Raw genomic sequence first — 22611 nt, 5'->3', positions numbered from 1 at the left:
AGAGAAAATTCACTGCAAAGCACTAAGTTGTCTTCAGTTAGGAAGCTTGTAGTGGTGGATGGGGGGATATGCCCAGAAAGGGAAGTAAGACAATGATTAAAGAGATCCTTCTGAAAGAGAAGGGGATGCTGAAACTAGTAAAGGGATATGCATAAAACCCTATGCTTAATTTTATTGTAAACAACAGTTATTAAAAGAAAAACAAACAAAATATTGCTTGCCACAGAGACAGGAAGTGAAGTGGCAGGGGAACTTGGGACATTGGATGAAAGAACTGGACACTGATGACAGGATTGGTGTTGGAGCATTGATGCCTGGAACACAATCATGAATAAAGTTGAAATTTACTGTTACTCAATACAAATTTAAATATAGCACTGCTCTGCACTGTCCTCTCATTGCTCACTGATTTGCTCGAGCGGGCACCAGTAATGTCTCCATTGTGAGGCTTGTTAATATACATATTAATTTTAAAAACATATTAAATTTATTTATAAAACAATGATGGTGATAATAACACCACAATTCTACTTATGCAATAGATTGCTGAGCTCACAAGTATAATTTTAATTTTGGCTACACCTGACAGTGTTCAAAGCTTTCTTTTGGCTCTGTTCCTAGGAATCAATACTGTTGGTGTTTGGGGAACCAACTAATAAGAGTGATACTAAGTATCAAAAGGAGTCTGCAATGTTTAAGTTAAGTGGTTAAACCACTGTGGTATCTCTCTCACCCTACATATACTTTTTTCTTTTTGTGGATTCATTAATCACTTATATTAAAAATTGGAGATATCTTTTAACTTCCCCTTAGCCTAATATGCACTTGGCATTTTCATGAAAAGCTGTACTTTTTTTTTTTTGGCTTTTTGGGTCACACCTAGTGATGCTCATGGGTTACTCCTGGCTCTGCACTCCGGAGTTACTCCTGGTGGTGCTCAGGGGACCAAACGGGTTCCTGTGAATGCTGGGAGTCAAACCCGGGTCCGCCACGTGCAAGGCAAACACCAACCCGCTGTACTATCACTCCAGCCCCAGAAAGCTGAACTTTTTGTTCAGTTCAGATTTACGTTTTGGGAAGGCACTGAACTGGAGCTTTTGTATAAGGAACCAGAGAGGGATAAATTTTCTCTCGTATGAACATAGCAAACTGGAATGACGTTTGTTTTTTGATCAGATACTTCAATTGAACCCAGGTCGCCCCATGCAAGGCAAATGCCCTCCTGGCTGTGCTATGGCTCTGGCCCTGAGATCCACACTTTTTGGTTTAACATCTATAAATCATTTTTGTTCAAGTCAGTTTCACGCATACACTGTCTTGCACACCGGGACCAGGGCACCCTCGCTCTCCCATCTGCCTAAGGTCAGCTCTGTGGGCTTGCTGTCCAGTTCCTCTGCTCTTGGCCCCGGTTCCCTCTTGCTGTGGGTTCACAGGTCTCACACCCGAGAGGCCCTTGTGCCGGCACCTCTCTGGTTCCGTTCGTGTCGCTGCAGGCTGTCTGATTTTTCTCCTCCTTCTAGCTCGTCATGCTCCCTTGTGTGTATATGCAACAGTTCCTGGTTCTGTTCATCCATATTGGGCATCTGGGTTTTTTCTGTGTCTCCATATCATAGCGGGTGCTGCAGTGAACACAGGTCCTTCGGAGTTAATGTCTGGAGCGATAGCACAATGGGTAGGGCGTTTGCCTTGCATGCGGCCCACACAGGTTTGATTCCTCTGTCTCTCTCAGAGAACAGGGAAGCCACTGAGAATATCCCGACCTCATGGCAGAGCCTGGCAATCTACCCGTGATGTACTGGATATGCCAAAAACAGTAACAAGTCTCACAGTGGAGATGTTACTGGTGCCTGCTTGAGCAAATCGATGAACAACAGGATGACAGTGATATAGTGATACTTCAATTCATCTCCTCAAGTTTTAGTCGTTCCTATCATAAATTTGCTATCTTCTACATGATTTTATCAATTAGTCTACTGTGTACACATATAGCACAACTGATAGTTGGTCCCGTTTCCATACTCTTGTTTGCCATTTCCCAAAAATACAAGAGAAGTTTGGTTATCCTTATCTTTTACTCTTTTCGGTGAAGATAGCAAATTCTTTCATGTAAAATTAACAGATGTTTCATAGAACTAACTGCCACACATTAACATTTACTCTAGCACATAGATATACATTTATATGGAGAGAGACAAAGTAATCTCACTATGGAAGAAATTGTTTCTGATTTTTCTGGATTGTCTATTTTAGCTCTTCTTGATGTTTTGTGATCGAAAATATAGCACAATATCATAACATATTTCACATGATTAAAACAGTATGAAGATACTAAAGAGTATATACCAATTTTGCAATGAAGCTTGTCTAACATACACCTTGAAACTGTGATGAATCATAGCTTTCCCCATCAAAATGTGACACAGTTTTGTAAAAGTTGCTCAAAGATACTGCTTATCTAATAACTGACCTTCTAAGCACAGTTTCCAATGTTCTTTATCCTTTAACCAAAGCAAAACAAAACCATAGATGTAAAAACAAGAATAATTAAACTATTTTATAAATATATTAGTTTTATAAAATTAAACTATTTTATAAATATAAAGATTTATTGAATATAACATATGGTGATATTAGTTAGCTTATCAACATATTAAGTTCTCAAATATTCTGGAAATGAAATATTCTTGAAATGTATAATTATTCAGGTATTTGTGAATTTCTATGATCTACTTTTTCAGTTTTAAGTAGCTTAGTAATCTGGAATTTCAGGAATAGCTCAAATGTTGATCCCTGATGTAGTGCCCAACCCTGAGACTGCCCCTCTCATCCCCAACCCAGCTATCCTGCTGGCCCCAGCATCACCAGACTGAGCTGTATCTCAGCACAGCATCCTGGTACCTTGCCAGTAGACCTGGCATTGAAGAATCAGTTATTACCCAGAGTGGCCTCTGGGCTCTTGAGCACAGCTGGAGCGCCTGCCTGGCCCCTGGCCAAAAGAAATATTCAAAATGATGGTGTAATGCAGCATATAGCTGCTAGACACTTTATAGCTATTATGTGACTTAATCTTCCTAGCAATCCATTGGGGGAGATATTATTATGCCTACTTCACAGGTAAGTCAATTGAGACCCAGAAAGTTCAAGCAACTTATGGTTATATTGCTACTAAATGGCAGGTAAAGGAAATATTTTACTCGAAGGCTTTATATTTTGCCTAAAACATGTTGCCTTTCACAGGGAAAGTTCACATTTATTATCTTAGAGGAGCATTATCATTTCCATATCTTTAGTCCATCGGATGTTCTCCATGATATTGTGCTCCTTGAGTTTCTGATTTATTCTTAGTGGAAGATAAGTTAGTGTATTGGAGAGAGAATTGGGGCTTGTTACCTAATTACTAAATTATTCCTGATAATGCTGAACAATTGGTCTCTTAATTATCATTGAGTGAAATTTCTACAGCATATGGAGTTTTTAACAACCAGTAAAATAGATCTACTTAACGAAAGGATTGAAAAATGGTTAAATGAGGAAATATGATAAACATTCTGTTGAAGTTCTTTGAGATATAAAACACAGATAAAATTTTTGTAACAAAATAGATGGTTTTATTACCAAAATTAGAGGTTCCTAAACTTATTTGATGTACTGTCTTATTTTCAGAAAAGAAATTATACAGAGCTTCCTCTTGTATTGGGACAAACAGAAATCACACTCAAGGTGATTACTATCTAGGGAGGAATTATCACACCCTTTAGAAAACACTGGGATAAATGAAAAGTTCATTCAAATTAGAGTGGTCTATTGAGTCTAGAAATTGAGAAGTAAGAAGATAATGAAATTGAAATCCTTGCCCTCTTAAGACTACCAATTGTCTGTTTTCTTTCTAATATACTCTTCAGTTAGAAAATGTGTTCCAGTTTCAATTAACATAAAAGTGTAATTTACTTAAGATCTTAATGTTTTAACAACAGGGTGAATTTTTTATATATCAAATTACATTATCAGTCATTATTTTTCATAATTAGAAAATGATTGTTAGTAGTAAAATTAACTGTGCAGTTTGTAATATGTCAATATAATAACCCTGTGAATTTAAAACTTATATAAATGTAATAATACAATGTTACTTGCAATATTTTTTGAAGAAGATAAATTGTGATTAAATTATGTTAGACCCAGGCAAAGGCTCAAAGGACTGGGTGCATACTTTGAATGTGAGAGATCTGGCTTCTATCCCTGTACACAATTAGGAAGTGAACCCCAATAACTCGGCCAAGAATAGCTCCAAGCACTGTCCGGTGAGATCCCACCACGCAACTCATAAATAAACAAATAAAAGAGTGTTAGCCTCAATGAGTTTAGAGAACATGGGAAAGCATAGAGAGTATACAGACTAAAATAAGGACCTGGATTTAGTTGGAGAGATGAGGAAAATGCTTTGCATGAAGGAGTCCCAATACTGTAATGTTCTTCCAAGAAATAAGTTGGGAGCATTCCCCAAAAGTTCCAAATATGGCTCTCACAACTCCTAGGTATAATGCTTTCCTTCATATCTGTATATATACACATATGCATATATATGTGTGTGTATGTGTCCATGTACATTCATGTACATATGTGTATATGTATATGTATTTATAGATGTGTATATATGTATATAAAATTCAATGGCAATATACAGACATAGTTTGCATCATATTCCATATAATTTTGTTCATTAATATTTTAAATTGTATCATGTTTTCATAAAATCATTAAATAGTCATCTAAAGTATGATTATTTATAATGGGACATAAAATTTTATCACATGAGCATAAGGATTTATTTAAAGGAATAGATACCAATGATACTTGGCTTGTTTTAATATTTCTATATGTGATTAGTACTTGTGAAATGTGCACTAAAGCACATGCATGCATGCAAGTTTAATCTCTAATGTTATGTCACATTGAGACTCATAGAGTGTGGCTCTGGAGCTCTATTTACCACAGGGTCCAAGCAACATCAAAGGGCTGGGACTGAGCGCTGACCTTGCCAGGTTCATTAGCCAAGTGATGCATGGAGTGACTAGCAATGCACAATTTCTCAAAGCATGTTTTCTCTCTGAAACTAATTGATATAAATATTATTGTCAAAATCTTTGAGCATAATAAAATCTGATTATTTCCCAAAAAAAAGCACAGAAGTACGATTACCAAATAGAATGATATTCATATGATGAAGTTCTTTTTTCTGATTTTGATTTTCAGTACACTTATGAATGGAAAGATATCCATAGTCTGTTTTTTTTGTTTTTGGTTTTATGAATAATTTTTTAAAAAACTTTCATGGAATTAATAATAATAATGTATTACTTACTTGCGAGACACCCAAGTGTTCTCAAGGGTTCAAAAGCCACACCAGGCATTTCTCAGCCAACAGACTGCTTGATGCTAGTGCCCAAAGATATAGTGTTGCTTGAACTCTGCTGTGATGAGAGTCACCAGGGCCATACCAAGTAGTGCTTTGGACCTCCTGGGATATACATGGTACTGAGCTGAGCAGTACGGCGCTGGGATCACATTGGTTTGGATGCCCACAAGACATACACCCTAAGCCTTATTATATCTTCTGGCCCCAATACTGATTTCTAATGATATATATATTTTAAGTGTTTCATTAATTTATTTTTCTTTTTTGGATCATACTTGACGATGCTCAGAGGTTACTCCTCACTCTGAACTCAGGAATTACTTCTGGCGGTGCCCAGGGAACCATCTGGGATGCTGGTGATGGAACCCGGGTGAATTGCAAGGCAAGGCAAATGCCCTCCACACTGTCCTATCACTCCAGCCCTCTAATGATATTTTTAATGAAAGAAAGACTGTATGTCTTGGCATATTAATTAAACTTTTGTATTTTTATCATGTCTTTTTGTATATTTTATATTTGTTGTGATATTTTCTTATTGCAGAATTTTAAGACATTCTATTTAAGATATTATTATTATTATTATTATTATTGTTTGCATTTACAATATCCACATATGATCCTACTCAAGTTGTTATAGCGTTCTAAACAGCTTTTTAAAAGTGTACAAAGACTCCAGAATATTATTGCCCTTATGATACATCCCTGGGTATTTATATGAATCAAAATTCCTTGATTTGGCACAGCTCTATTTTTCTCCCTTGTGGTTTATTTAAATTCAATTTTGTGATGACTCAGAATTTATATTGATCTGTTAGATGGCTCACCTGTTGATATAAAATATATTGACATATGCGTAAATTAAATCTTACATGTCTTTGTACATTCACTTTTCCTTTTTCTAGTTAAATCTCAATATTATAGTGATTTTATGTCTTTAGAATTTTATTTTGCCTGTGACCACAAACTACAGATCTTTGTATCTTGAAATTTTGCTGTGAAGTTTTCTTGTAATTTAGTATTTTGTTGGGAAACTAACTTGTAAGTAATGAGACAGATTTTTAAGATGGCAATTATAGAAATACCATCTGGCAATATTTGGCAAGTGGAAAATGGATGCATCACCAAACACATATAGGTGTTCAGAAGAGACTATTTGAGAGAGCCAGAATTCTTAGAGTACTTAATCCGTATGGATGAATTTGAACAACACGGAGGAAATTATGAAATCTTAGATTATAATAAAAGGAATGATAACAAGAAGAAGACAGTAATGTTAGAGGATGAGAAAATGATTAGACAAATCTTAGTTTAAAGAACAACTGCTTTGTTGTAATACATTGACAGATTATAATACTCGGAGCTAGTAATTAGTTATGCTAATAACTTGCAGTTATGCAAGTTGACTACACAATTATAAAAGTTTACCTCATTTTGGGGGTTGTCTCAGTTATCATTATTAAAATTTTAAAAATTGGGTCCGATAGAGAGTTATTAAGGCCAACCCAGTTTTTATTCCTAACACTGCATTTGGTCCACTGGCCCAGCCAAGAGTAATCTGTGAGCAGATTCAGAAGTAAACCCTGAGCATCAGTCCCCAAAACTAATATTTAAATAAACAAACACAACTAATTTAAAAAAGAGAAAAGTATCAATAGAATCAAAATTTCCAAAAGTCTCAATCAATAAAGAAAGCTAACTTACAAAAAAGAAGATCCTTCACAGTAAGGACTCTCCCAGAGAGTTTCTCCTTCTTTCTCTCTGTCTCTCTCTTCCTTTCTATCTACTTTTTTGTATTTTCTAAATAAAACTATTCACTTCAAAAATAATTTTGAATGAAGATTAACAGAATTTGAAAATCACTAAAAATGTACATTCTGTACTTAAACTTTAGATGCTAGTGGATTGAAGAAGGAAGAAGCTCATTTAATAATTCAAATCGTACCATAGATAAATTTCTATCTCAAAAATAAAAACAGGTAATCTGTTTTTAACTCATATTCTCACATTCTTTCTACCTATCATCTCATATGAATTTTTTGATAACTACAACAAAAGACATAACAGTTTTTATTAAACACTATTTTGAAGTTCTTGGTAATAAATTTTAATTATTTGGGTACCTCATGAATTTAACAATATATTCAACTTACTAAGGAGCATTTCCAAAGTGAACCCAAAACACATATTTTATGAGAGACATTGACTCATAAGTTCCAAAATAGCTTGGCATAAACTAATATTTATGGAAAACAATTTTTAGAGACTCTTCTAGTCAGAATATTCTTAGATCTTTCTTTCAGAGTCAATTCTGCTTCCTATGGTTTTCACAAAGTTGTTATGACAGTCAGTCTCCCAATTAAATAAAACATAAAGGTGACTGGATTCTAACTTTATCATTTGTAAAGATAAGCTGCTAACTTACAATGTAAGACCTAATTTAAGAAGCATTAGGTAAGTTGCCAAATGTGTGTCCAAGTAATTTCCTTCAAATATAGTCTTCAGATCATTTATTGGTTCTTTCTTCTAAGAAAGTATATTTATATTCACTATGATCATAGCTAAAAACACTATATATTTTTCTACTTTTTAACTTTGAAAAAGTTTTAATGAATTTGTGAAATTCACCATCACAGGTCTTTTGGTAATAATAGATTATCCTGTTTGACAATATTGTTTATCAAGGAGATAGGAAATAACTGAAAATTTCAGAATTATTTGAATTACATATTTCTAAAGGCTATATATTACAATTGTTTTGTGGTACTTTTTCAATTTTTGGTACTGTGGTTATCAACTTCAGGAAACTCATTTAGTATGTAACTAAATGACAATTTCAATAAATTTATGAAACATATTTTCTTAGATTATTCACAGATAAGGAATGTCCATATTGTTTTCCAGAAAGGCTGTACCAGTCGGCATTCCCACCAACAGTGAAAGAGTGTCCCTTTTTCCCATATCCAAACCATCATTGGTTGCTTTTGTTCTTTTGAATATGTGCCAGTCTCTGTGGTGTGAGATGATATCTCATTGTTGTTTTGATTTGTATCTTCCTGATGACTAGCGATGTGGAGCATTTTTTCATGTGCCTTTTGCCATTTGTATTTCTTTTTTGAGGAGTTTCTGTTCATTTCTTCTCCCAAATTTTTGATGGGGTTAGAAGTTTTTTTCTTGTACAATTCTACTAATGTCTTGTATATCCTGGATATCAATCCCTTATCAGATGGGTATTGAGTAAATATTCTTTCCCATTCTGTGGGCTGGTTTTTTTTTTTTTTTGGTTTTTGGGTCACACCGGGCAATGCACAGGGGTTACTCCTGGCTCTTCACTCAGAAATTACCCCTGGCGGTGCTCAGAGGACCATATGGGATGCTGGGATTAGAACCCGGGTCGGCCGCGTGCAAGGCAAACGCCCTACCCGCTGTGCTATCGCTCCAGCCCCAGTCACTGTTTCTTTTGAAGTGCAGAAGCTTCTTAGTTTGATGTAGTCCCATTTGTTTATTTTTGTTTTCACTTGCTTGGTCAGCGATGTTTCATCCTTAAAGATGCTTTTAGTTTCAATGTCATGAAGAATTCTGCCTACATTTTCCTCCATGTACCTTATGGATTCATGTTTGATATTGAGGTCTTTAATCCAACATCCAGAGACTATATAAAACCAAGCTTCCAGAAGAGAGTGATGCAGAGAGTCTCTTGCCCCCGAGCCTGGCAGACTTCACTGGGGCCCCTCGGAGAGGATGGGTTGAGTTTGCCTCTCTGCCCCGAGCAGAGTCCCCACAGCTGAAGACCTCCAGAGCCCAGCCACAGCCATGCTCAAGGCCCCTCCCCTCTCCACATGTTTGGATGAGCTTCATTCATGAAGGAGCCAACAGAGGAACCCAGGTGTGTGGGACCCGAGGCTGAGATCTCCAAGCCTGCTCAGATCGGGACTGGGCCTCTTCTGCCCAGATCCCACATTTTCCAGTAGCTAGGCAGTCACACCCAGAAACTGCCCCTGTATGGGGGAAATTGTTTGCCATGTAGGCAGGGGGAGGGTAGGAAAGAGGGGTTTTATTGGGGATATTGGTGATGGGTAATATGAACTGGTGAAGGGATGGGTGTTTGATCATTGTATGATTGTAACTCAAACATGACCACTTGTAACTGTATCTCATGGTGATTCAATAAAATAAAAAAAAGATTGTTCACAGATAAATTGACAGACAATAGATAAATATGATTAACTGGCAACATGAACTCATAAAAATGATAATATAAAATCATTTTCTAATCTTCAAAATGCATTCTGATTTTGAAATAAAATTTTGATATGAATGATAATGTGAATACATTTAATTAACTAAAACCGAAAGACAATTTATCTTAATATTCAGTTATAGATTGTATTGCTACAAACCTGATGCTTTATCACTCATCACTCCGTCATCACAACATATTTTCAATAAATTCAAAGTATGTTTATGAAGATAAGTTTATAGATCTTTACTAACCGTGGATTCTATTATCTTTCAGTTCATTTTATTACCCATTGCTTTCTTGTTTTATCCCTTTTTTCATTGATATTCCCTAAAAACAATTCAAATGTCATATCAGTGTGGATAAGTGTCTGGCAACTTTTCCATCCAGGTGTAAGCTACTTGTTCTTTCTATAGTTGCTGATTATTTCCCAAATACTCAGATAAAAGGCATTTGAAGTCAGACATAATTTTAAAATATATTTATGATTTGTCTAGTTCAATTTAAAAAATATATTTAACCTGTCAAAATTATATCACTAAAATTGAAATTTCAAACTGTCCTGCATTGAATTATAATAGTTCATATATATGCATGGTCGGCAGCAAGCATTGTGCCTTATCCTGCAGTATGTACCCAGTAAATAATAAAACAATCATAGAAACTTCCAACGTTGAGTCTTACTTTTTCTTTATTTCATTATTTGTGATTATGTAATTTATAATGCTGTTAACAATGGTTTCTCATGGTCATTATTCCAACATAACACCAATCGCCAGTGTTCCCACCTCCTTCCTCCAATGACACCAATGCTCCTTCCCTGTAAGCACCCCTACAAACTCAGTTGTATAGATCAGTTTTTTGTTGTGTTGCCTTTGCCTTTTGTTCCTAATTTGTTTTGTATCTTTCAATTTCATATATGAGAGAGAGATTTCTGTACCTTTTTCTTTCTTTCCAACTGACTTCACTCCTCATGATAACCTCTAGTTACATCCAATGTGGCTGAAAATGCATGATACTGTTCATTTATAATATTCCATTGTGTATACGTAGCACAACTTCTTGATCCATTTATCAGTATTTTAGCATTTGGGTTCTTTCCATATCTTGGCTATTGTACTAAGTGTGGCAGTGAACATAAACATATATATATCCTTTTGAATTAATGCTTTTTGTTTTAGGGATAGATGTTAAGAAGAGATATCACTGGATCATATGATAATTCTATTTCTATTTTTTTATAGATATCCACATTGCTCCCATAGAGGCCAGATTATGTACACTAATTGCAAAATATTTTTTAAAAAATCCATTTTACATATAAGGAAAAAGCCTTAAGACAAATCACATCTCCTTCTCCCACCCTACTCTCGTCACCGGAATTAGATTCTTCCCGGGCCCGGGGCAGGTCTCTGGCCCTCTGGGCCCCAAGGGTGACTCGCAGCCTGGGGGAAGAGGACTTGCTCCTCTGCCTCTGCCAAAAAAAAGTCAAATGTTATGCCCACCCGCATTGGATGGGGTTTCTTTTTCGCTACAAACCCACCAACAATGGCTGTTTTCAAACTTTTTGATATATGTCTTTTTCACTGACTTGAGATCACATCTCAATTTATTTTTACTTGACTCTTATTTTATTCAGGTCAGAAAATGGAAGTTTTTCTTAACAGACCATGGTAGTAACACTTCACCATATATTACTCTTTACTAATGACTAAAGTGGCCACTATCTACAACATAAAACAATCTTAACGCATTACTCTTAAACTAGTGATTACATTTTTAGCATTATTCTAGACTCAAAATTTGTCTTACCTTTTGAGACCAGATAATACCAATATAAACTATTGATTCTCTACATATATTAAATTAGCTTTAAAGGGAATAACACTTATTCAGCTATACGGAACCCTGTTTAAAGAAACTTGTTCTCTAACATCTTGTTCTTCAAGTTGCTACCAATTTCTGCATAAATGAGCCTCATTTTTCCTGAAGTGATACTTAATTCACAGTGAGACTTAATGTTAGTTAAAAACAAAATGTGAACTTCAAAACCAAATACATCTGCAAGTCAAAAGTGATTTGTTTCCGTCTCCATTATAAGTTTAATGAAAGTAACATTTATTCACAGTACAAAATCATATGTTTCTACCTTAAATCAGGTAATCCAGTTTGGCTCTATTTATGTGATAGATTTTTAAAAATTAATTATTGCTCCTCAATGATACAGTTAAGGTAATTAGGGGGTCATTTTGTGGCAAAAGAACAAAAACTGGCATTTCATAAATGTCTAGTTACCAAGATTATTTTATGGTTAACAGTAACTTGTAATCCCTAGAGTACCCGCTAAGAAAATGTACTAACTGGGAAATCAAATTACCTGAGGATTAACCTTCCAAGAACAAATATAAAAGGAAAAAAGTTCTAGTTCTCTAATAAAAGTTACACAAACTTCAGTTTCTAGTATAAGTTGCTCATAAAACATTTTGATCAATATTAAGAGAATTGACAAAATTTGAAACCATATTGTGTAGTTAACTAAAAATTACACAAGATAACCCTTTCCGGCCCTGCGAGAGATCGACCCCGGAGGCAACTGAACCACTTTGGACACGAGCGGCGCCCCCAAAATGCCTCCAAACTGTGTGCTCGGAGCTTTCTGGCCCAGGTGCTGCCAGCGAGTGATGCAATTACCAAAAGAATTTTCCCTGGACTTCATATAGAAATCCAAAACCGCGCGGCTGCTATTGCTGATATTGCTAATATCTCTTGATTGTCAGCAACGTGTAAATGTTCCTTTTTGGCAGGGCTTACCGTGGGGGGAAACTCCAAACAATAGTACTAAGTTTTTTGTTTAAGGGTAAAAGATTGTAGCGATAGAATTTTAGGCAGAATTTTCCCTGGACTTTATATAGAAACCCAAAACCGCCCGGCCGCGGCAGCTTAATGTCATCTAATCATCAGCAATATGAAATGGTTCCTTTGTAATGGGTTGGACTTTGGGGGGACCATAATAGGGTTAAAGTTTGTAGCGACCTGTAATTTCTGGCTGTACTTTCCCTGGACTTTATACAGAAATTCAAAGCCGCGAGGCCGCTGCCATGGCCGCGCAATCTATTGTCATTTAATCATCACCAATATGAAATGGTTCCCTTTTAATGGGTCGGACTTTGGTGGGAAATCCTAACAAGAATAGTAAGTCTTTTGCTGAAATGTTGAAGGCTACCAAAGTGGTAGCCATCTCTATAGACTGAACTAAGCCATATCCCCACGCCGGCTGAGAAGAAATATCTTTCTTTCTTGGGAAGAAACGTGGCGTGGCGTTAACCATAGTACGATGTCCATTAAGCTGACACGAACCTGGTGGCATGGGAATGGGATACAAGGGAATAAATTAGTATGTACTTGGAACAGCAGGACGCTGGTGGAATCTCGAGCCGGGGCCGATACCAGCGTATTACTTTTGGTTCCAGAAACTGCTTGCAGACATTCTACCAGACTATCAACTAAGCCAGAGCCCCATGCCAGCTGATGACGGGAAATAACCATCTTTTTTGGTTTGTTTTCCCTTTGTCAGGCAGCGTGGTGATTACCAAACAGGCGTGATCTTGGTGGCACGGGACGAGGGGGGAAAAAAATAGAAAAGTTATGTAACAAACAGCGGGACTTAATATCTCTACATTCTCAGCAATGGAGAGCCATCAAATGCTTCCTTGACAGTGGGACTGTCTTTTCTTTTTTGGGGGGAAACCCTAGCAACAATAGTGAGTTATGTGTTGAAACCTGGACTGTAACCAAGATAAAGCGTAAACGAAGTGAAACTTATCACTTACAAGGGCAGGGACTGGGGGGACGGGAGGGGGCGGGAGGTATAATGGGGTGGTTGGTGATGGAATATGGGCACGGGTGAAGGGAAGGGTGTTTGAGTATTGTGTAACTGACATAATCCTGAGAACTATGTAACCCTCCACATGGTGATTCAATAAAATTTAAATTAAAAAAATTACACAAGATAATAAATTATTATTCATGAATAATCATGTAGTAAAGTCTCAGAAGTAGTGAGTAGAAAACAAAGTTAGTAACTCTCAGTGTCAACACACATGTAATGAGAATAGTCATCATCACAGCTTATTGAATGGTAGCACAACAGCTTTGTCATTTTGAACTGAATGGTATCAGCAGCTCCAGGGTATCCTAAAGTTAACACAGCTGTCTTCATTGCAAAATTAATACTCAAAATAGGTTACTCTGTGATCATGATTCAGTTAGACATGGAGTCTCTCACATGCATATCTGAACCAGTACAGAAAACACGTTGTAACAACAAAAATAACTAGTTTTACACTTAAGCCATCTCATTTTCCTTTAGCAATGTTATTTCCATGGTCATAATTCTGCTTCCAAAATAAAGTAACCAAGACCCTATTTATCTAAGTACTTCTGTTTCCTGACAGTCACCATTACCAAAAAATAAAGCTTCTTTGACTTCTAGGAGGAGATAAGTACTCTTAAAATGGTGATGCAAAAACTTCTTTAAGAACACACAATGAATATGGGCTGGAGTGATAGCACAGCGGGGAGGGCGTTTGCCTTGCACGCGGCCGACCCGGGTTCGAATCCCAGCATCCCATATGGTCCCCCTGAGCACCGCCAGGGGTAATTCCTGAGTGCATGAGCCAGGAATGACCCCTGTGCATTGCCGGGTGTGACCCAAAAAGCAAAAAAAAAATAAATAAATAAATAAAAATAAAAACACACAATGAATAAAAGAAATGGCTACACTGGAGGATTTATGAAAGATTACTTTTTCAAAGATTTATAAATTGACCAAGAGTTTGAAATATTTTGAGTAACATTTACTCAAGAAAATTGGTGAATACGAATTGAAACAGTAAGTTTTATGGCATTTTAATTTGCCCTAATACAATATTTCTTCTCCTTGGTGTTATAGTTTAAAAACCTACCAATTTTAGCATCAAAGTAGGTTTAAAATTAGTATATTTGTAGACATTGTTCTACGTTTGGTGCTTACAGAAGCCCTAGGACCAGGGAATAATCATTACTTGACTGGTATGAAACCTCCCTACGAATTAACACTGACAGTGACAGTCTTTATATAATCTTATTTGTAACTTTCTCAGTATCAGCTATTTCTTTTGTATATTAGTCAAAACGAAACTAAGCAAAGGAAGAAAAACGAGGGGTAGTAAATTAGCATCACAGCTGTCTGAGGTTACAGCAACAATTATTCCAAGTACCAGGAAGATGTAAAATCTTACAAAAGAATGATAAGAAATCAATGTTAATGAAAGATTAGAAGCTATAATGTTATGCACATATGATTGGATGTGGACATGCCCAGGAACAAATTGATAAAACCCTAATCTCTTCTCTGTATAAGTCCTTGAAGCTTTGCACAAGCACAGAGTGAAGACTATGGTAGCATTCTCACTGTTGTAGTACTGGACACTCACACATCTCTCAATATAGAACAAGAGTTTAAATTCTTTAAGAACTTAAAGAAGTTAAGAACTTCTCTGGCTAGGGTGGGAGCGATAACATACTGGGTAGGTCACTTGCCTTGCACACAGCCGACCTAGGTTCAATCCCTGGCATTCCATCTGGTCCCTTGGACTACCAGGAGTAATTTCTGACTGCAGGATCAGGAATAAATGCTTAACACCACCAGGTGTGGCTTGAAAAACAAAACAAAACAAAACACAGAGGGAAGGAAGGAAGGGAGGGACTGAGTGAGGAAGGGACAAAGGGAGGGTGGAAGGAAAAGAGGAAGGAAGAGACGGAGGGAGGGAGGTAGGGAGTGAGGGAGAAAGGGAAGAAGTCTTCATCACAGCTAGTTATGACCCCCAAACAAAACAAACATCAAATAAACAAACAATAGGAACAAAAATAATAAATGAAAACACAGCAAAACAGTATTGTTATGTAAGCTCTTAAAATTGCTTGGAAGGGAATTTCATTTTAAGTGTGATCTTAATATACAAGCTGTGAATGAAGAGGTACAGAAATCATTTTCAAAGCAAGGGCTGTGTTTATTAATTTTATTGTGATGCATGTATTTATTCAAACTCATAAAATTATATATGCCTAAAGTATTGCAAATAATGAATCTATTAAAATATATAACATATTAAAAACAAACTCAGCAGTAAAAAATATAATAATCTTTTAACAAAAGTTGTGAGAGATATTACTCCAAAATTATATATAACTAAAGAGTATATGAAAGACAATATTCTTAGTCTCAGAAGTTAGAAGGGGAATGTAAATCAAAGTCACAATGTCGTATCATTTCACATAGCTGACTACTACTTGAAAAGTCAGAAAATAGCAAGTTCTTTTTGAAGAGCTGGAGAAATTGGACTTTTCAAGCATTGTTGGCAGAACTGTAAAATGATATGGCCACTAGAGAAAATAGTTTGGCAAATTCTCAAAATGTTAAATTTAGAAGAATTATGTGACCTAGCAATTCTACTGCTAGAAATTAATTTTAAACAATTTAAAACTTGTACTTTAATGTAAACACACATATAATAATATTCACCAAATCATTAAAAAATAAAAACAACTCAAATTCTCAACAATTGACAAGAATATAAACAAATATTATTCATCTACTCAAAAGATAATATTTACAGTAAGAAATAATGAAACACTATATCCTACTATATATGAATTTTGAAATTGTTATTGAATGAAGGAAAATCGCTACTAAACATTACATAATGTTTTATCCCCTTTATATGAAATGAACAGAATAGGTAGCTCCACAGAGATAGAAACAACTTTGTAATTCCCAGAAGTTAAATGCAAGAAAGAAGTGAATGTTTAAGTATTTTATTTAAAATAAAATAATATTATCTGAAAACAGGTAATGGTATCTGATAGCAGGTAGGGGATAAAAATATCCACCTCCCCACGTAGGTTTCCAATTCTTATCATCTACTAATCCAAAACATCATTTTTGAAAGATAAGTGCATGTCTATATTCATTTTAGCATTTAATACAATAGCAAAGATATGAAAATGATCCACGTGCTTAACATCAGATGCATGAAAAAAAAAGTGTGATATATGTACATGTGCAATGGAGTACTACACAGTCATTAAAATGGTGAAACCATATAGTTTGCTTAAGTCTGGGTAGGACAGTAGAGTATCATGTAAAGTGAAACAAGTCACGGGAAGGATAACTATCAGATGTTTCTGATATTCTTATATATCTGATATTCTGGTTTAGGAATAAGGGCATTCTATGATGATAACTCCTTAGTCCTAGATTATAAAATCGACAATATGAAGGAAACAAAGAGAGTGGGAGAGGAATGAGGAGGAATGAGGAATGAGGAGGCATGTTCAATTGTCTTGTGTTGGGGAACAGTTTTTGTAACAGTGCTTTGTTCAGTAGTCCTGTGTTGGGGAAAATTTTTCCCCAACGTGTCCAGAAACATTGTGCACTGGGTTCAGGCAAATGTAGGGTGAAGGATGATGGTGCACAGAGAAACCATTCTGGGAGACAGCTGGTAGCCGTTCACTTTATTGCCAAATACACGCATATTTTTCAGAGGTCTTGTCCTAAGAGTGTGGTCCAGTCACATAAAGTTTAGTATTACTGACCTATCTCTCACCTTTCCAACTCTGCTTTGTCCTGTCCCAATCCCAATTAGGGCTAGATGCTGCAGTTAGGAATGACTCGCTAAGCCTAGGTGACAATTCTTGGGGAGTTGAGTGAGACTCAAGGCCCAATATCTATTCCTTGTCAAATGTGCCCAGACACTCTGTACTGGGTCACTATGCAGGGACAGGTCTTATCTGCTCTGGCTCCTGTTACCATGCTCCATGGTGTTGGTCATTTCTATGGCGTAGAGGTGAAAGAACTGCACATACAGAAACTGTAATAGTCAATATTAGTGATGCAAAGTATAATACATGAATTAAAAAAATGCATTTGCTAAGAAGGCAGGTGGGTAGAGGAAGGGAAACTTGGGTCATTGGTGAAGAAACACAGATACAGATGGTGGGTTTGAAGTTGGAATATTAAATGCCTGAAATTTTACTATCAACAGCTTTGTTAACCATGATGAATCACTGTCACTGTCACTGTCATCCTGTTGCTCATCGATTTGTTCGAGCGGGCACCAGTTACGTCTCTCATTGTGAGACTTGTTGTTACTGTTTTTGGCATATCGAATAGACCACGGGTAGCTTGCCAGGCTCTGCCGTGCGGGCGCAATATTCTTGGTAGCTTGCCAGGCTCTCTGAGGGGGCAGAGGAATCGAACACGGGTCGACCCCAAGAAAGGCGAACACCCTACTGCTGTGCTATTGCTTCATGATGAATAAATTTAAAAATTAAAATGGTGTGTCTGGAGTGATAGTACAGTGAGTAGGGTGCTTGCCTTGCATGTGAACAATCTGGGTTCAATCCCTGGAGCTCCCTATGATCCCCTGAAACTAGCTGTACCAGGAGTGATCCCTGCGGGCAGGCAAGAGTAAACCCTGAGAACTCTGTGGTGGCCAAACAAATAAAACAAAACAAAACAAAAATTCCATATGACTATTCAACGTGGTATATGAAGACATGAACAAATAAGCAAACTCTCAGACCACAAAATAGTTAAAGAATGAAGGAAGAAGATAGGTGGGCTAATGGAGTTAAAGGGGTCAATTTTTTGGTGGTGGCAAGAATAATGTTATATTTACTGAAATTGATATTTAACTCTTAAAATTCTAAAACCAATATGAGGCCACAAACTGTTACTTTAATTAAAAATATGTTATATACTAAAACAAAGCTACCAAATAAACTTTAGTTGTATTATTATTTTGGTTGGGGAACCACATCTGGCAATGCTCAGGGCTTTCTTCTGATCCTTACCTTTAGGGATTATTTCTGGTGGGGCTAGAGTAACATATGCATAGCCAGGTAGAGGATCAAATTTGATTCATAAAAGGCAAGCAACTTCTTATTGTACTGTCTCTCTGGCCCTAAACTTGAATAGGAAATTTCATTATATATGAATTTTATCTTATACCTCAATAAAAGCATCTTAACATCTCAATTAAACTGTCATTTTTTAAAAAATGCATTCAGCATCTTCTCTTTTTATGGGGAGTGTTAGGTGGGGGCATTGATCAAAACTTATTCCTGGCTCAGTTTAGTCCTTGCAGGTTCAAGGGACTATATGGGTGTTGGGGATCAAACCCAGATCAACTGTGTGCAAGGCAAGTACCCTACCCACTATACTAGCATTCTGGCTTTCCAGAATCTTAGAAAAATACCCCAAGTATTCTCTAGTTGGCACTTGTCATACTCTATCTTTCCATGTGACAAAAAAGAAAATAATACAAACCAGATAATCAAAAAAACTAAAGAAACTTACCATTTACTGACTCCAAATAAGTATTTTGTTATTTAATGAATTTTATCGCTTTCTCGGTTCCTATTATTGACAGAGATAATATAAGTGTTATATTTTAAATGTCATGCTACTTATAAAGTTATATACTCCTTTAACTGTGTTCATGCAATCTTCATGAATGCTTACTGAATTATTTCCATTAAAGGATATAGTATCTAGAGAGATCTTTTCTCATGCCCAAAGTCACAATAGATCCCTTAAATAGAGAACTGGCAATGAGTCTTTTATTATGTAGACTATGATTCCTACTTTTAGAGAAAAGATAGAGGGAAGAAAACATTTTTCCTAAGTGTGTTTTCTAAAGGGAGCCTTACATTATTTCCTCAGAATGACTTTTCAACACAATAATCAGTTTACTATTTAATAATGTAGCCTCATCAAATGACAAACTGGGAGAGAAATTTCCAATGATATGATAAGAAAAAGGAGAGCAAACATTTCAGAAAGCAGTGACTAGGTCCAATATTCCACTATATTTTCTATACATTTACATTCTTAAGTTACTAAATTCAGATTTGGGATTCATAGAATATTTCATATTTAAATAGTTCTTATGTGAATTGAAAAACAACAACAAAACAATTTTCCTTAAAGCTGGTATCTTACTTTTTCTTCTAATGAAACCTCTGAGTTATTTAAAAAAAGAGGCTGGTGACCAAAGTATCACCATCTTAAAAACACAGAAGAGAACAAATTGATGTAGCTTATGAGATACTATGAAAAAAAAAAGCCATCCTATTAAACTGACACTCTTGTCTGGTGACATGTGAAAGAAATTCCCGTCTGTAACATCCTGTTACATAAAGATCAATAGTGCTCACATTAGAGTATATTGCCTTATTTGAGAATATTTTCCCCTGTTCTGTGCTTGATGTGTGCTATTTTTTTTGGTACTTCTTAAGTATGTGTTTCATCTACCCGACCAATCCCACCTTTTAATAACGACAGCATTATTAAAGTGGGTAGACTTCATTTATGGGCAATTCAAGAGACCATCTTTGCTCTGCTGGCGTGGCGTTCCGTATCTGAAAAACAACATTCACTGCAGAAACGTATCACACCACTTCTCTATCTTCCAGTGCCTGTGTGATTCTTGCTTTCTTGGGGAAACCTGAATTTATAAACTATATGTGAACTGACAATCTGGAACTGCTGCAACTCTTCCCCTGAAGCTGTTGAGTGTCACTTACTTAACAGTGTGTGAGTGACAGTATGAGTGACCTTAGGTGCTGTCATTATTAATCATTATCCTAGGAATGACTATTCACTTTCCCCTGACTTCTCTCATACTGCTGTCAATTCAGATATTAGAACTTACTACTAGATGGGGCTGTTTGTTTTGGTTGATGCTGCAAAGCACTCTTTCTTAAGCACCATTTAATTTGAATTTTCTTTATAGGCATATTTTTCATATGTAATGTATGTAAATTAGTTTTAGCATCTTGCAGTTATTCTATTCTGTTGATTGATTTTTATGTATTACTCCTAGGTTACTAAGGTTTGTGCTTGATATATTCACGTTTTATAGATTACAGAACAATTTCCTATTGTTAATTTTATTATTTTTATCAAGAACTTCTAGTCAGACCTGTGTCTTTGTGTTCCTCCTACCACCAAATACTGTCAAATAGTTTTTAGTTTCACCCTGGCATCTCAGTTTTCTATATTTATTCATTGTGTCCAGTTTGAAAAAAATGACATCTATATGTCAAATACATTTATCTACCTGCATAATAAATCTTGATGAAATACTGAATTTTGACTTTCATGGTTCTGAAGATCTGATTTGTTTTACTTCATCATTTGGAAATTAATTTTAAATTTTTTGTGTGATATTCCCACTAAATGAGTTAAAGGACAACACTGGAAATTAAAATAAATTATTTCTAGGAGCACAAAGATTTATTTTTACTTTCCCACTTGTGAATACTTTATGTTCAAAATCAATGTTGTTAATAACATTCTATGATAAAAGAAATATTCTGTGCTAGTCAATATCATGAGTCTCATTTGGCTACATAGCATTCAAAATGAGATTTGTGTTAATTAGCAAATAAACTTAAAACTTTAATTCTAACTAAACAAAATTAAATATAAATAGCCATTTGTGACTAGTGTTTCTATATTTAAAGAACAATTCTGTATTGTACAGACTATGCATGTTTCATACAATTTTTTGATATTAATCTGAAGAATAATTTGCCTAAAGCCAAAGAGTTAAAAAAAACAAAAAACTTTTTTTTTAAAAAAAAGCAATGCCATAATAGAAGCAATTATTTGGTGGGACATTTCAGAATTTGATTTGCATTGAAGAAAGTTACTTATTTTTCCAGGATCTGGAAAGAACTAGTGTACACTTCTTTTTTATATAATTTATTTATTTTTAATTAGTGAATCACCGTGAGGGTATAAATCACAGTTACAGATTTATACATTTTTGTGCTCATGTTTTCCCCACACAAAGTTCGAGAACCCATCCCTTCACCAGTGCCCATTCTCTACCACCAGTAAACCCAACATCCCTCCCACCCTCCCCAGTCCCGTGGAACTGCCACTATGGCAGGGTATTACCTTTTGTTCTCTCTCTCTGATTAGGTGTTGTGGTTTGCAATAAAGGTGTTGCGTGGCCATTGCATTCAGTCTCTAGTCTACATTCAGCACACATCACCCTTCCCCCGCATGACCTCCGACCACATTTTACTTGGTGTTCCCTTCTCTGAGTTGCCCAGAATGAGAGACCAGTCTCCAAGCCATGGATTCAACCTCCTGGTACTTATTTATACTATTATTGGGTGTTAGTCTCCTAGTCTATTATTCTATATTCCACAGATGAGTGCAATCATTTTATGTCTGTCTCTCTCTTTCTGACTCATTTCACTTAGCCTGATACTTTCCAGGCTGATCCACTTATATGCAAACTTCATGACCTCATTTTTTCTAACAGCTGCATAGTATTCCATTGTATAGATGTACCAAAGTTTCTTCAACCAGTTATCTGTTCTAGGGCACTCGGGTTTTTTCCAGATTCTGGCTATTGTAAACAGTGCTGCAATGAACATATAAGTGCAGATGTCTTTTTGACTATACTTTTTTGCTCCTCTGGGATATATTCCCAACAGTGGTATTGCTGGGTCAAATGGGTGCTCAACCTCTAGTTTTTTGAGAATCCTTTCCCATTCTGTAGATAGTCTTTGTATTCTGGTCACTGTATCTTTTGCGGTGCAGAAGCTTTTTAGTTTAATGTAGTCCCATTTTTTTTTTTTTGCTTTTTGGGTCACACCTGGCGATGTACAGGGGTCACTCCTGACTCTACACTCAGGAATTACCCCTGGTGGTGCTCAGGGGACCATATGGGATGCTGGGAATCGAACCTGGGTCGGCCAGGTGCAAGGCAAACGCCCTACCCGCTGTGCTATCCCTCCAGCCCTTGTAGTCCCATTTTTTTATCTCTGTTTCCACTTAGCCAGTTGTGTGTCATCTTTGAAGATACCTTTATTTTCAATATCGTGGAGGGTTTTG

This window comes from Sorex araneus, chromosome X (genome assembly GCF_027595985.1).
Source record: "Sorex araneus isolate mSorAra2 chromosome X, mSorAra2.pri, whole genome shotgun sequence".
Lineage (NCBI taxonomy): Eukaryota > Metazoa > Chordata > Mammalia > Eulipotyphla > Soricidae > Sorex > Sorex araneus.
The sequence above is the reverse complement of the archived record's forward strand: the minus strand, read 5'-3'. Positions refer to the sequence as shown.